Here is a 7741-nt window from a genome sequence, read left to right on the forward strand (position 1 = left end):
CCATGGACAGACTCACCACCCAACTCGCTCATCACCTGTTGTGCTGGCAGGTGAAGAGTTAATTTTATTCACCCGAACTACCCACCACCATGACTGTGATCCAAAAACAAATAACTTTATTACTAAAATCCATCTAAAACTTAGATCAATTATGTCCAATAGTGAACCTAATAGAGTCCATTGAAGAGCCATGAAAATGCGAAGCAGCTCGAGAGTCCAGGATAAAACCAGATTGGTGATATTCTGTGCAAATGTCTTCAATGTTACGATCCCGAGATCCTTCATCAGTTTTATTTTTATTGAACCATTTGCCTCGGGATCCCGTCACCAATCCGTAGAAAGATATACTGGCTCCTTTAACAAGATCCATAATTTCCTTCTTTAAATGTTTGTATTTTTCCATCTTTTTCATCCCAAGCTTGTTCTAGTGAATTCTCTTCGTTATCCTTCACAATTGTTACACCTACCACAATAATACGATTATCCTTCTTAAATATTATATCTGGTATCCACGGATTTCCTCCATTACCCTTAATACGGGGTTCAATATCCGTAGTCCATCCTTTAGTTTTTATGAATTTAGTTACTACCTCCACTATTCTATTATGCCGTTTACTTCCCATATTTTCACACCTGGGCACCAACCCGGGGTGTGTGTGCGTGTGTGTGTGTGTGCGATAGTCTCAGTCCCTTCGTTGCATCTCCTCCAGCTCTTGCTGCTAAATGGCCTCCCGTATGATAACACCCGCCCTGGTTGGATACAGGTTTGTTCTGAAAAGGATCGAATTAATCACTTTCGAGGTCTTCGTATGTTGTAATCCTTTCGACCAATTGTTGGAGATTTTATTGTTTTTTAAAATAACGAATACCTGCGCCCTGACAGGGCAAGGCCATCCACTTCTGCAGCTCCAATTCTCTCCATTTAACATCATTCCTACTGCTGTATTCTTCATTCCTTTATTAGATTCTCCATCATTGACACTCGTTCTTTCTTCCGATTGGCTGATTAAATGTGGATTCCAGATTTCTTTCAATACCTTTTTAAATTACTCCAATTTTCCACTTTTTGTTATACTCGTCCCTTCAAACGCAAATGAGGCATGTAAAAGTTTGTCTGAAGAGTTGTTAAACGATTCACATTTTCTTAATACAGCAATGGGAATAAATGTTAGTTTACTCAGAGGCCACCGTCTCAGCTTCTCAGATAAAGCATTCAGTCTGCAATCTAACTTTTCAGCAATTAATTTATTAATATTCCTACAGCTATTAAACTCTTGTTCTAACCTTTTTGTAGCAGCTCTACCTCGGAGCTAGACCACCCTCCCTTTTTATGTTTCTCTGCCTTTCCATTATTACTTTGATTCCTTTTAATGTTCCTGATTGCAGGATGCATCTGCCTCTCGTTCTGTCCGAGCCCTACAGCCGTAGTAAGTTGAAGAGGACATAGCTCACATTGGAAGGTATTATCTGGTTCTTTAACATCTTTATTACCATTACATTTAGCAGAATGACACATGACTGCATGATAACTATTCTCCCAGTCGCATTTACCACATTTAACTCTAACTGACTTTATCCCACTGCATTTATTTAAATGCTTCCTAAATTGACCAGTCGTATTATAAATATTAGAACATAGAACAGTGCAGCACAGAACAGGCCCTTCAGCCCACGATGTTATGCCGACCATTGATCCTCATGTAAGGTAAACCTAATGTACGAACCCTCAAATGTCTGTGACCATGTGCATGTCCAGCAGTCTCTTAAATATCCCCAAAGACCTCGCTTCCACAACTGCTGCTGGCAACACATTCCATGCTCTCTGCGTAAAGAACCCACCTCTGACATCCCCTCTTTTCACCAAACAGCTTAAAACTATGATCCCCCCATGTTAACAATTTCTGCCCTGGGAAAAAGTCTCTGGCTATCAACTCTATCTCTGCCTCTCTTTATTTTGTACACCTCAATTAGGTCCCCTTTCTTCCTTTTTTCCAATGAAAATAGTCTGAGCTCAGTCAAACTCTCTTCATAAGATAAGCCCTCCATTCCAGGCAGCATCCTGGTAAACCTCCTCTGAACCCTCTACAAAGCATCCACGTCTTTCCTATAATAGGGTGACCAGAACTGGACGCAGTATTCCAAGTGCGGTCTAACCAAAGTTTTATAGAACTGCAACAAGATCTCACGGCTCTTAAACTCAATACCCCTGTTAATGAAAGCCAAAACACCATATGCTTTCTTAACAACCCTGTCCACTTGGGTGGCCATTTTAAGGGATCTAGGTACCTGCACAAAGATCCCACTGTTACTCCACACTGCCAAGAATCCTGTCTTTAATCCTGTACTCAACTTTCAAGTTCGACCTTCCAAAATGCATCACCTCACATTTATCCAGGTTGAACTCCACCTGCCACCTCTCAGCCCATCTCTGCATCCTGTCAATGTCCCGCTGCAGCCTACAACAGTCCTCTATACTGTCAACGACACCTCCAATCTTGCTGAGCCATCCTTCAATCTCCTTATCCAAGTCATGAATAAAAATTGCAAACAGTAGAGGCCCAAGAACAGTGCCCTGTGGAACACCACTCACCACTGACTTCCAGGCAGAATACTTTCCTTCCACTAGCACTCGCTGTCTTCTGTTGACCAGCCAATTCTGTATCCAGACGGCTAAATTTCCCTGTATCCCATTTCTCCTGACCTTCTGAACAGGCCTACCTGGGGAACCTTATCAAATGCCTTGCTGAAGTCCACATCGCCAAATCCACCGGTCGACTCATCAACTTGTCTAGTAACATCCTCAAAGAAATCAATAAGATTGTGAGGCATGACCTGCCCCTCACAAAGCCGAGTTGACTGCATTTAATCAAGCCATGCTCTTCCAGATGGTCATAAATCCTATCCCTCAGAATCCTTTCTAACACCTTGCAGATGACAGATGTGAGACTGACTGGTCTGTAATTACCAGGTACTTCCCTATTTCCTTTCTTGAAGAGAGGAATTACATTTGCCTCCCTCCAGTCCTCAGGTACAACTCCGGTGGACAGCGAGGATGCAAAGATCTTCGCAAGCGGCGAAGCAATCACATTTCTCGCTTCTCAAACCAGCCGAGGACAAATCTGGTCTGGCCCCGGCGACTTGTCAATCTTCATGTTTTGTCAAAATCTTCAGCACGTCAGCTTCCTCAATCTCTCTGTTCCAGCATGCTTACCTGCTCCTCAATGGTTTCATTCACTACAAGGCCCTTTTCTTTAGTAAAGACAGAAGCAGAAAACTCATCTAGGGCTTCCCCCACTACCTCAGACTCTATACACAAGTTCCCTATGCTATCCCTGATCGGCCCTACTCTTTCTTTGATCATTCTCTTATTTCTCACATACATGTAAAATGCCTTTGGATTCTCCCTAATTCTTCCTGCCAAGCCTTTTTCATGCCCCCTCTTGGCTCTCCTCAGACTATTTTTGAGCTCCTTCCTTGCCTGCCTGTAATCCTCTAGAGCTGAGCTTGACCCTTGCTTCCTCCACCTTACATAAACTGTCTTCTTTCTTTTGACCAGAAGCTCCTCCAATAAGGTTCCTTTATCTTACCCCTTCTTGCTTGTCTCAGAGGAACACATTTGTGCATCACTCGCAACAACTGTTCCTTAAACAAACAGTCTCCACGTGTCTATCGTGCCCTTTCCTTGGAACAATTGCTCCCAGTCCATGCTTCCCAACTCATGTCTGATAGCATCATAGTTTCCTTTTCCCCAATTAAATATCTGCCCATTATGCCTGCTTGTAGAATGTGAGGCAGTTGTGGTCACTATCACCGGAATGCTCTCCCACCGCAAGATCTGACACCTGCCCCGGCTCATTGCCGAGCACCAAATCCAAAATGGCCTCTCCCTTCGTCGGCCTGTCAACGTACTGAGTTAGGAAACCCCCCTGAACACCTTACAAAAACAGCTCCTTCCAAACCATCTGTTCGAAGGCGATTCCAATCAATATTGGGAAAGTTAAAGTCACCCATTACAACAACCCTACTATATTCACACTTTTCCAAAATCTGCCGACCTATGCTTTCTTCCATCTCCCTGCTGCTATTGGGGGGCCTGTAGTAAACCCCTAATGAGGTGACTGCTCCCTTACTGTTCCTAATTTCCACCCATACTGACTCGGTAGGCAGACCCTCCTCGACAAAGGTAACTTCTGTAGCTGTGATACCCTCCTGATTAGCAGTGCTGCACCCCTTCTTTTATTCCCCCCTCCCTATTCTTTTTAAATGTTCTAAACCCTAGAACATCCAGCAACCATTCCTTCCCCTGAGAAATCCACGTCTGTTATGGCCACAGCATCATAGCACCAGATACTGATCCATGCTCTAAGCTCATCACTTTTATTCCTGATACTCCTTGCATTAAAGCAAACACACTTTAACCCATCCCTTGGTTCTTTCCCAGGAAATTCCTTCCCACTGGCTGCACGACCTCTTGCTAATGCCTCATCTCCATCAACTCTCACCACCGGTATATAACTCAGGTTCCCACCTCCCTGCCATACTAGTTTAAACCCTCCTGAACCACTCGAGCAAACCTTCCACCCAGGGCATTGGTCCCCTTCCAGTTCAGATGCAACCCATCCTTCATGTACAGGCACCATCCCAATTCTCTACATATCTGAAGCCCTCCCTCCCTCCTACACCAGCTGCACAGCCACGTGTTAAGCTGCACCCACTCCCTGATCATCCCCTCGCTATCTTGTGGCACCGGTAGTAAACCCGAGAACACTACTCTGGGCCGCGTCACTTCTGCTGCTGCTCCCACTCAACAAGGTCGCAGGTGTCAAACCAGTCAGAAATTTGCCCAATAGGTTAGAGATCACAAAGCACAGCTCTAAGTGAAATAGACAAACCGTTTATTACAAGCCCTGTGGCTGGAAGGGAAACTGACCAGGCTGACACAGAACGGACAGTCTGTACAGGTAGATCTGAATTTCTCTTCCCAGAGCTGAGGATGGGACCAGTTTTTATTATAATGCTGCACAATGAGGCTGGTTAACAAATGGGGAAACTACAATGTATCTGGAAATGGAGTAATCTCGTTACAAGGATGCTAATTGGAAACCAGTTATCGGTGAATGTCCTGTTCCTTCACACAATGCAACATCCTGACAGTATAGATGGGTCCATTCCCCTTCAGAGGTAGTTGTTCATGTCCCCACTGAAGGGGTGAGGTGCTTCCATTGTCCTGTTCTGGGAGTAATGCCCTTGCTGGTGCCTCTGTCTGACCTGTCCTTTCTGTGCCTTTGGTATTGCTGGGTTGTGAAACTGCCCTTGGGGCTTTGGGATAGCTGTGGGGCTCTGTCATTGTTAGGTGTCCCAGACCTCCCTAAAGCAGGCAATGAAGTCTGGCAGGGGCTGGTCTGTCCTCTGCAGACACCGGGTAACAGCACCAAAGTCTGCGTGCTGTCTTACACTGGCTTTTCCCCACCTCCATCCATCTGTCCCGGTCTGCAGCAGTGTCCCAGGGTCAGGTGGGGAAGTTAATGATAGGGGGGGAAGTGGTCACCCAGTGGGTACCATAGGCGAGTTGTAACAGGGTCTGCACATCCTGGAGCAGACAGTTGTAAATGGTGGAAATTTTGTAGCAGCCAATTATAAAATACGAGGGGTCGTTTCAATGGGTTTGGGGCATCTTGCAACATGGCCCAGACCTCTGTGTGGATCCAGGGTGTATCAAGGGGAGTAGGTCCAATCATAATAAGAGGAAGTTGGTATTCAGTGCCCTGGTTTCTCAGGGCAGCAGCTGTGCTGCGTGTGACCCTGGGGTTATTATCTGGGTTGGGTAGCGGTAGTGAGTCAGGCTGCTTAGTGGCTGCTGTGGGCTGGGGGATGGGAATAACAAAGGCAGCCACTTCATTCAGCAGTGAGTCTGCCCCTGGGGCTGGTATGGGAAGTTTAGGGTATTGTGGGGCGTAGGGGTCTCTGCAGTTGGGGTTTTATTGCTGCGGCCTTTAACTTTAGGGGGCTGGTGGGGTTTGGCAATGTCCTGAAGTTTTGCAAGACATGGAGACAGTGATTACTGGACACAGCCATTATGGGGATCCCTCATGGGACAATTTTGTCAATCTTGAAGGAGCCCTTGGGACCAGGAGTAAAGGTCCCTTGTGAAGGGGAGACCGTACCTGCTGTCCCGTGTCTTTTAGCACGGGGGTCTGCTGGTTACCCGGGGGGAACAAGACCATCTCCTACCACCTTGTAGTTTAAATATTGACCATCCCTTTTCAGGGTCCTCCTGTTCATTTTTGGCCCCAGGCCGGTCTCACCATGTGGTTGGGTTTGCCCTGCTCCCCCAGCTGGCACCTCCTGGCTGAGGGTGGAGGCCTGTGCCTCCATGGCATCCTGGATGTCTTGGGTCGATTTGTAAGTGCTATATTTTTGGTTTTGAGGAAAAAACACCAGAACTAACAGAACACCCAGACAGTGAGTGAGTGACTGGTTCAGCAGTGAAGGGTAAGCGAGTGTGTAATCACTGACCACAAAGTAAACAGACACTTCAGCGCTGACCAAACACGGCCAGATGGGGCACCTGGAATTAACAAGGCAAGCCCTCAGTAACCGCAGAACAAGCAGACACACCCGAAACACACACTGAGACAACACAGGACAGGGACAACACAGCTGGGGCCCCAGTCAGTTCCCTTTGACCTGTGAATCTATCAGGAGTGAAGCGAGAATTTGATGAGTGGTCTCTCCACATACTGTGCCTAAATTTCTCTGCCTGGCTGTCTTTCTCCTGGTGAGAACAGGTTTGTGACAAGTCTGGGCTCAAGGTGAATCAGGTTTGTTGCAAAAGGTTTTGCTAATTAATTTCTCACAGCTGACTACTTCCACAAGCCCAGTCCACGCTGCTCAATACCAAATTACCGGCTGCCAGTTAACTTACATTCCCACCAGACTCTCTCCACAGGCCAGGCCAAGCCAAGTCAGCTGAAAATTGAGCTAACCATTTAGGAGCCAAGTGACTACCTCCACAGACCGAGCCACTACCCTCGTTCCAAACTGCAGCTGAAACCAATTTGCTGCCGATCAGAATAGTGGCCACCCTCCGCAGTTGTCCAGCCTTTCTCTGGTCTGACCCGCTAGGGCAGGGCTGGCTGCCAGGTCTGGATTGGGCTAAATTTAAAATGTGAGGTTTGCTTACCTTGTTGAGAAAGAAGGGTCCTGCTGACTAACATCAAACTGTCTCTGAAGTGGTGAGATGTTTCCATTGCCTTGTTCTGGGAGTAGTGCCCTTACTGTTGCCTCGGTCTGACCTGCTCTTTGTGTGGCTTGGGTATTGCTGGGTTGTGAAACTGCCCTCGGGGCTTTGGGATAGCTGTGTCATTGTTAGTGGGAGCTTGAAGTGTGTTCCTTTGTCTGTGTGGCCTGTCTGGTTTAGCTTGTCAGCCTGCTTGGGAATTCTGGGTGTTTTTTGGTACAGTGTGGCCAATTTTGCTTTTGTGGGCCTATCGTGGGTTGTCAGGGTGGCAGGTCTTTTCCCACAGTCCCCCATTGTTCTAGTCCCTTTTTAGCTACAGTGTGAACATCTCTGAAAGTGGTATCCATGTGACTCCCAGCCTCGCGGGTGTACCACAGTGTCTCCAAACTTTGGAATGAATTCTTCTGTTCCCATTTCCTTTCACCCTCTCTCCCTCAGTCGGAGGGGAAGCTGCAGTCTTGCCTTGGCTGTGTCCAGATGGGTCTCTGGGCTGGAGAGTGG

The sequence above is a fragment of the Chiloscyllium plagiosum genome, chromosome 5, assembly GCF_004010195.1.
Source record: "Chiloscyllium plagiosum isolate BGI_BamShark_2017 chromosome 5, ASM401019v2, whole genome shotgun sequence".
NCBI classification, from domain to species: Eukaryota; Metazoa; Chordata; class Chondrichthyes; order Orectolobiformes; family Hemiscylliidae; genus Chiloscyllium; species Chiloscyllium plagiosum.